General features: G+C 44.1%; 1 long non-coding RNA gene across 1 annotated transcript; it reads left to right on the plus strand.

Annotated features, from left to right (window-relative positions):
- Nucleotides 1-1,213: 1,213 nt before the first annotated feature.
- LOC310708489 lies at nucleotides 1,214-8,399 on the plus strand. Its single transcript, XR_014527034.1, has 5 exons — nucleotides 1,214-1,332; nucleotides 1,524-1,687; nucleotides 2,163-2,343; nucleotides 4,172-6,460; nucleotides 6,507-8,399. It is a non-coding gene; the product is annotated as an uncharacterized lncRNA (long non-coding RNA).
- Nucleotides 8,400-9,141: the final 742 nt, after the last annotated feature.

Here is a 9,141-nt window from a genome sequence, read left to right on the forward strand (position 1 = left end):
ATGTTTAGGGGTATATGTACCCCTGCACACACACACACACCCAGAAAAAAGCACTGGGTAAATTTAAACAAGGCTTAGATCAACTCCCCAGATGTTCAGTGTCCAGGGGTTCAGTGCCTGGCACCCACAAACTCATGACATTTCACTTCCTTGCAGCCTAAGGAAAGCTGTTTACTGGCAGAACACACTGGGCAGAAACTGAAAGAAACAGGGGGATGAGGAGGTCTAAGGGTGAAGTCCTGCTCCTGTCCATCATAATACTGGACAGATTACTACAGGGTGTTGAGAGGGGTTATTTTTAACTATTAAGTGAGAAACAGCATCCATAGTCTAGCCCAGAAGTGTTGTCCCTTGGTGACTCCGCCATGTTGAAAAGTGTGTGTGTTTGCAGGGTGTTTCTTTTTTCTCCCTTTTTAAATTTTAAATATTTTTATTAAGTACAAATTAGAAAACATACATATTTACAACAAAAGAAAATACAAAAGAAAAAGAAAATACATATAACCAAGGGGGGAAAAATTAGAGAATATTTTGTCTCTTTTCATATTTACAGTTATTTATACCTCTATAAAACGCTATTCACAATAAAGCAGTGAAATGAAAGATAAGATATCAGAAAAAGAAAAAAGAAAAATAAAGAAGTAAAAGAAAAAGATCATAGGTGAAATTTTTAAAAAGTAGATAAGTACTCATAATACATAGTCATTTCCCATCTATATTTATATTCAATTGTATAATTTTATCTTGTCCTTATCTACCTTAAATAAAGTGTGTGTGTTTTTTTTAAAAAAGACTTCCACCGTGTTTCCTGTCCTGTTCAGAAATGCACCGTACTGCCTGAAGCCAGCTCTAGTTCTTTTCTAAATTGAATAAAACCACATAACCCACTGGAAGATATATCTGAAAAATAAATATTAAGGGGAGCAATGCCCATTGATAAGCAAGGTAGCTAAAGCAACGTAGTCATGTTTTCCATTGTGACACATCCCCTGCTGATTGGTTGGCCGAGAACTTTGGACAGAGCATCTATTAGAGTTGAGTGAGAGAGGGAAAGAGGGAGAAGCGAATTGTGTTTTGGAAAAAAAATGAAACCATCTCTTCTGTAAGTAGGATCTCTTATTCTTCCCCCTATTTCTTTAGCTATTCCTTAAGATTTAGACACATAGGGAACCAGGTCATGCTTAGATTTGTTTTTAAAGATTGTCCTCAGGGCCCCTTAGCTGCTTTGAGGGAAATGGCTTGCAGTGCAGGGATAGAGAGTATTGAGGAAATAATTAGAATCCATTTCGTGGCCTTCTTCCTTTTCTTCCCTAGATGCTCCGGTCTGCGCAGGTTGAGAGAGCTGCTAGCCTCCTGTTGCCGCTCCATTAAAACCATCCCCTGAACTGTATGAGAGAAGAAAGTCTAATCGTCGAAGGAAGGAGAATTAAAGTGAGAACCATCTATGTTAGACTGAGAGACCAGGGGATGGATGCCACCAGTGATTCCACCAGTGGTGAGTGTTGATCTTCCTGTCTGTGCAGGTTGAGAGAGCTGCTGGCCTCCTGTTGCCGTTCCATCAAAATCCATCCCCTGGACTGTTTGAAGGAAGAAAGCGTCATCGTAGAAGGAAGGTGGATTAACGTGAGAACAATTTATGTTAGACTGAGAGACCAGGGGTTGGATGCCACCAGTGATTCCACCAGTGGTGAGTGTTGATCTTCATAAATGAAAATATTACGAATCTTTTTCTTCTTTTCTCTTCCAGGCAGTAACAGCAGAGAGGCCATGACCATTGTTAAGCAAGGTAGCTAAAGTAACCGTGTCATGTCCTCCATTGTGACACGTCCCCTGCTGAGTGACTTGGCCGAGAACTTTGGGCAGAGCATCTATTAGACTGAGTGAGAGAGGGAAAGTGTGAGAAGTGAATTGTGGTTTGGGGAAGAATGAAACCATCATCTCGTCTGTAAGTAGGATCTCTTATTCTTTCCACAGTCTGTTTCTTTAGCTATTCCTTAAGATTTAGAAACATAAGGAACCAGGTCATGCTTAGATTTGTTTTTAAAGATTGTCCCCAGGGCCCCCTTAGATGCTTTGAAGGAAATGGCTTGCAGTGCAGAGATAGAGGGTATCGAGGAAATAACTAGAATCCATTTCGTGACCTTCTTCCTTTTCTTCCCTAGATGTTCTGGTCTGCGGAGGATTCGAGAGCTGCTGGCCTCCTGTTGCCGTTCCATCAAAATCCATCCCCTGGACTGTTTGAAGGAGGAATGCGTCATGGAGATGGAAAACAGATTAAAGTGCAAAAAAATTATGTGAGACCAAGAGACCAGGGGATGGATGCCACCAGTGCTTCTACCAGGGGTGAGTGTTGATCTTCATAAATGAAAATATTAAGAATCCTTTTTCTTCTTTTCTCTTCCAGGCAGTGACAGCAGTGAGGCCAGAAGCTCCAGCACAGCTCTCCCCCCGCCTTTGCCCAGTTCCCCTTCCCCAGAAATCCAGTTAGAAAAATAAATTAATAAAGATTTCTATTGTTATTCTAATACAGTCTTTGATCCTTGGGGGTGCATTTGTCCAACAGTTGTGGGCATGGGTGGAAATCCCAGGTCACCTGACGCTTGGAGCAGAGCTTGATGGTGGTCGCAAGGCTCCCAAATGCGGTGGGAGAGCCAACCGATGTTGCCTTCTTGCCTCCATCAGAAACACGTTTTGTGGCGGCACGCTTCCTAACCGAAGATTGCACCTCTTCTTAATCTTTTTAGCCATCTGCACAGCTTGGCTAGGAGCGCCCCTTGCCGTGCCCTTACGAGTGCCAGGTGGAGAAATGACCCCTTTCTGTTCGGTTGTGCTAGCTGGTGGCATGAATGGTGCTAATATTATGGTTACTATTATCAATGTTATTATTATCTTAATAAGGAAAAAGACTGGAGAAAATAGGCCAGAAGGGAGTCTAGGCCAGAAGTGTTTTCCCTTGGTGACCCCCCATGTTGAAAAGTCTGTCTGTTTGCAAGGTGTTTCCTGTCCTGTCCAGAAATGCACCTTGCTGGATGAAGACAGCTCTAGATCTTTTCTAAATAAATTGAATAAAACCGCTTAACCCACTGGAAGATATATTTGAAAAATAAATGTTAAGGGGAACAATGCCCATTGTTAAGCAACGTAGCTAAAGTAACCGTGTGATATCCTCCATTGTGACACGTCCCCTTGCTGAGTGACTTGGCTGAGAACTTTGGGAAGAGCAACTATTTGAGTTTAGTGAGAGAGGTGTTGGTTTCTGACTTGTGTTTTGGGACGAAATGAAGATTTCATCATCTCGCTTGTAAGTAGGATCTCTTATTCTTTCCACAGTCTGTTTCTTTTGCTATCCCTTACGATTTAGACACATAGGGAACCAGGTCATGGTTAGAGTAATTTTTAAAGATTGTCCGCAGGGCCCCCTTAGATGCTTTGAAGGAAATGGCTTGAAGTGCAGGGATAGAGAGTATCGAGGAAATAACTAGAATCCATTTCGTGACCTTCTTCCTTTTCTTCCCTAGATGTTCCGGTCTGCACAGGCTGGGTGATCTGCTGGCCTCCTGTTGCCGCTCTATCAAAATCCACCCCCTGGACTGTTTGAAGGAGGAAAGCGTGGTGGTAGATGGAAGAAATATTAAAGTGAGAACGATTTATGTGAGACCGAGAGACCAGGGGATGGATGCCACCATTGATTCCACCAGTGGTGAGGGTTGATCTTCATAAATGAAAATATTACGAATCTTTTTTCTTCTTTTCTCTTCCAGGCAGTAACAGCAGTGAGGCCATGCCCATTGTTAAGCAAGGTAGCTAAAGTAACCGTGTCATGTCCTCCATTGTGACACGTCCCTTGCTGAGTGACATTGCCGAGAACTTCGGGCAGAGCATCTATTAGAGTTGAGTGAGAGAGGGAAAGTGTGAGAAGTGAATTGTGGTTTGGGGAAAAATGAAACCATCATCTCGTCTGTAAGTAGGATCTCTTATTCTTTCCCGTTTCTTTAGCTATTCCTTAAGATTTAGACACATAGGGAACCAGGTCATGGTTAGATTAATTTTTAAAGATTGTCCGCAGGGCCCCCTTAGATGCTTTGAAGGAAATGGCTTGAAGTGCAGGGATGGAGAGTATCAAGGAAATAACTAGAATCCATTTCGTGGCCTTCTTCCTTTTCTTCCCTAGATGTTCTGGTCTGCACAGGATTCGAGAGCTGCTGGCCTCCTGTTGCCGTTCCATCAAAATCCATCCCCTGGACTGTTTGAAGGAGGAATGCGTCATGGAGATGGAAAAAAGATTAAAGTGCAAACAATTTATGTGAGACCAAGAGACCAGGGGATGGATGCCACCAGTGCTTCTCCCAGTAGTGAGTGTTGATCTTCATAAATGAAAATATTAAGAATCCTTTTTCTTCTTTTCTCTTCCAGTCAGTGACAGCAGTGAGGCCAGAAGCTCCAGCACAGCTCTCCCCCCGCCTTTGCCCAGTTCCCCTTCCCCAGAAATCCAGTTAGAAAAATAAATTAATAAATATTTCTATTGTTATTCTAATAAAGTCTTTTATCCTTGGGGGTGCTTTTGTCCAACAGTTGTGGGCATGGGTGGAAATCCCAGGTCACCTGACGCTTGGAGCAGAGCTTGATGGTGGTCGCAAGGCTCCCAAATGCGGTGGGAGAGCCAACCGATGTTGCCTTCTTGCCTCCATCAGAAACAGGTTTTGTGGAGGCACGCTTCCTAACCGAAGATTGCACCTCTTCTTAATCTTTTTAGCCATCTGCACAGCTTGGCTAGGAGCGCCCCTTGCCGTGCCCTTACGAGTGCCAGGTGGAGAAATGACCCCTTTCTGTTCGGTTGTGCTAGCAGGTGGCATGAATGGTGCTAATATTATTGTTACTATTATCAATGTTATTATTATCTTAATAAGGAAAAAGACTGGAGAAAATAGGCCAGAAGGGAGTCTAGGCCAGAAGTGTTTTCCCTTGGTGACCCCCCATGTTGAAAAGTCTGTGTGTTTGAAATGTGTTTCCTGTCCTGTCCAGAAATGCACCTTGCTGGATGAAGACAGCTCTAGATCTTTTCTAAATAAATTGAATAAAACCGCTTAACCCACTGGAAGATATATTTGAAAAATAAATGTTTAGGGGAACAATGCCCATTGTTAAGCAAGGTAGCTAAAGTAACCGTGTGATATCCTCCATTGCAACACGTCCCCTTGCTGAGTGACTTGGCTGAGAACTTTGGGAAGAGCAACTATTTGAGTTTAGTGAGAGAGGTGTTGGTTTCTGACTTGTGTTTTGGGACGAAATGAAGATTTCATCATCTTGCTTGTAAGTAGGATCTCTTATACTTTCCACAGTCTGTTTCTTTTGCTATCCCTTAAGATTTAGACACATAGGGAACCAGGTCATGGTTACAGTAATTTTTAAAGATTGTCCTCAGGGCCCCCTTGGATGCTTTCAGGGAAATGGCTTGCAGTGCAGAGATAGAGAGTATCGAGGAAATAACTAGAATCCATTTCGTTACCTTCTTCCTTTTCTTCCCTAGATCTTCCTGACTGCGTAGGATTTGAGAGCTGCTGGTCTCCTGTTGCCGTTCCATCAAAATCCATCCCCTGGACTGTTTGAAGGAAGAAAGTGTCATGGTGGACGGAAAGAAGGTTAAAGTGAGAACCATCTATGTGAGACCGAGAGACCAGGGGATGGATGCCACCAGTGATTCCACCAGTGGTGAGTGTTGATCTTCATAAATGAAAATATTAAGAATCCTTTTTCTTCTTTTCTCTTCCAGGTAGTGACAGCAGTGAGGCCAGAAGCTCCAGTACGGCTCTCCCCCCGCCTTTGCCCAGTTCCCCTTCCCCAGAAATCCAGTTAAAAAAATAAATTAATAGATATTTCTATTGTTATTGGTTGGGGGTGCTTTTGTCCAACAGTTGTGGGCATGGGTGGAAATCCCAAGTCACCTGACGCCTGGAGCAGAGCTTGATGGTTTCCCGTTTCTTTAGCTATTCCTATATTTAGTGAGAGAGTGAATTTAGTGAGAGTGTGTTTGTGGACATAATGAAGGTTCCTTCATCTCGCTTTTAAGTAGGATCTCTTATTCTTTCCACTGTCTGTTTCTTTGGCTATCCCTTAAGGTTTAGACACACAGGGAACCAGGTCATGGTTAGATTTATTTTTAAAGATTGTCCTCAGGGCCCCCTTAGATGCTTTGAGGGAAATGGCTTGCAGTGCAGGGATAGAGAATATCGAGGAAATAACTAGAATCTGTTTCATGACCTTCTTCCTTTTCTTCCCTAGATGTTCTGGTCTTCACAGGATTCGAGAGCTGCTGGCCTCCTGTTGCCGTTCCATCAAAATCCATCCCCTGGACTGTTTGAAGGAGGAATGCGTGATAGAAATGGAAAAAAGATTAAAGTGCGAACAATTTATGTGAGACCGAGAGACCAGGGGATGGATGCCACCAGTGCTTCTACCAGTGGTGAGTGTAGAATCCATTTCGTGACCTTCTTCCTTTTCTTCCCTAGATGCACCGGTGCGCGCAGGTTGAGAGAGCTGCTGGCCTCCTGTTGCTGCTGCATTAAAATCCTTCCCCTGGACTGTATGAGAGAAGAAAGTCTAATCGTCGAAGGAAGGAGAATTAAAGTGAGAACCATCTATGTGAGACCGAGAGACCAGGGCATGGATGCCACCAGTGATTCCACCAGTGGTGAGTGTTGCTCTGTCTCCTGCTGTCATACTACTAAGATCCATCCCCTGTACTGTTTGAAGGAGGAAACCGTAGAGGTAGAAGGAAGGAGGATTAAAGTGAGAACCATCTATGTGAGACCGAGAGACCAGGGGTTGGATGCCACCAGTGCTTCTACCAGTGGTGAGTGTTGAACTGTCTCCTGCTGTCGTGCCATTAAGATCCATCCCCTGGTCTGTTTGGAGGAGGAGACTGCGATCATGACAGAGAAGGGAAAAGGAAAGATAGAGAGTATCAAGGAAGCATCTAGAACCCATTTCCTGATTATTTTCCCTCTTCTTCCCTAGGTTTCGAAGTTTGAGAAGGCTCCATGGGCTGCTGGCCTGCTACTATCGTATGCCAAAGATCCATCCCCTGGTCTGTGAGGAGGTTGAATAGGAGGAGGTGAACATCATAAAGAACGAGAAGGTGGAGAATGTGAAAATCAGAAGGATATATGTAAGACCATGGGACCAGGGGATGGATGCCACCGATACCAACATGGATGGTGAGTGCTGATCTTTGTTCATGAGGAACAGGGAGGCCAGAGAGAATCTGTCTCACTGAGGGGGGGGGGAGAGGAAGCTCCCTTGTTCAAGAAGAGTTCAGGAATGGGATGAAGACTTTGGGAAGAGCAACTATTTGATAGTTCAGGTGAGAGGACGACGTCTTTGAGGAAGCAAACATGTTTTCTAGTGCAATGAAGAGACTTTCTTCATCTAAAGTGTAAGTAGGATTCCTCATTCTTTCTGCATTCTGCTTCTTATGCTATCCCTCAAGATTTAGAAACATAGGGAACCAAATTCAGCACAGAGATAGAGAGTATCAAGGAAGTAACTAGAACCAATTTCCTGACTATTTCCCCTCCTCTTCCCTAGATTCCGTAGTCTGTGCAGGCTGGGTGAACTGCTGGCCTCCTGTTGCCGTTCCATCAAAATCCATCCCCTGGACTGTTTGAAGGAGGAAAGCGTGGTGGTAGATGGAAAAAAGATTAAAGTGAGAACCATTTATGTAAGACCAAGAGTCCAGGGGATGGAAGCCACCAGTGCTTCCACCAGTGGTGAGTGTTGATCTTAATAAATGAAAATATTAAGAATCCTTTTTCTTCTTTTCTCTTCCAGGCAGTGACAGCAGTGAGGCCAGAAGCTCCACCACAGCTCTCCCCCTGCCTTTGCCCAGTTCCCCTTCCCCAGAAATCCAGTTAGAAAATAAATTAATAAATATTTCTATTGTTATTCTAATAAAGTCTTTGATCATGATTTTATCCTTAGGGGTGCTTTTGTCCAATAATTCAAGATTGTCCAACAATTCAACGTTCAAGAAGACTTCAGGGACATCCCTTTTGAAGAAGAGAAAGAACAATTTCTCTTTAATTCTGTCCTTTTCCATTATGGTGTAGTGCCCACTGCAGTCTCTCAGGTTTGCAGGTGTGCCCATGGGTTCAAAGGGTTGGCAACCCAAGTTAGACCGCTGGACTAGGACTTGGGGACGTGGGTTCAAATCCCACCTCACCCATGGAACTTAATGGGTGCCCTTGGGAACTCACTGCCTCTTGACCTACCTCACAGAGCTGTTGTGGGGATGGGATGAGGAAGGCAGGCAGGGAGAATAGTGTTAGCCACCTGGAGATCCTTGCAGGAAAGATGGGCTATCAACATAATAATAAATGGAAAAATTAAAAACCTTTTCTTTTCTTTTCCAGGAAGCCACAACAGTGAGGTCAGCAGCTCCAGCACAGATCTCCCTCCCCCACCAAGACCCAGTTCCCCCTTCCCCACAAACCCAAATAGAAAAATAAATAAATAACTATTATTATTCTAATAAAGTTCCCTTACGAACATGCTAGTCTGTGATCATCCTTTTGTCCTATGGGGTGCTTTTTCCTACATTTGCGAGCATGGGTGGAAATCCCGAGTCTCGCTGCAGGAGTCGACAACTTGGCTCCTTCCCTTGTTGTTGCTCCTAGATGGAACTGCGCATGTGTGAAGACAAGACAGAGACTTCTAAACTGGATCAATAAACGTGTCACCCATTGTCTGAAAACCACTGTCCTAATCACATGCCAGATTTTCTTTTGTGAATGAAATAAAATTCTTTCAAATAGTTTTTTAATGTTGCCATTTGTCTGTCTCGAGAAGCAATGGAGTGCGCCTCCGGGGGTGAGGTCAAAAGTCAAGCAATAGTGTTAGCAGTCCCAAAGTGACCTCTCCAGGGAGTAAGCCCAGGCAGTGTGTCTGGAGGTCCTGGGCGTCTCAGGTGACAAGCCTCCCTCTCTTGGCCTTGCAGATGTGTCTCCAAGGAAAGTAGAGTTAGGCACCAGTTGGGCTGCAGGAGTTGTCACAAGGGGTTGTAAATGGCGCCATCCAACCGCCTGAGGGACTCCACTCCAGATTTGTGTAGGGTTCACTCCTTAGCCTTTTTGGCTCCCGAAGATA

Source organism: Podarcis liolepis, assembly GCF_965112155.1.
Source record: "Podarcis liolepis genome assembly, chromosome: 6".
Lineage (NCBI taxonomy): Eukaryota > Metazoa > Chordata > Lepidosauria > Squamata > Lacertidae > Podarcis > Podarcis liolepis.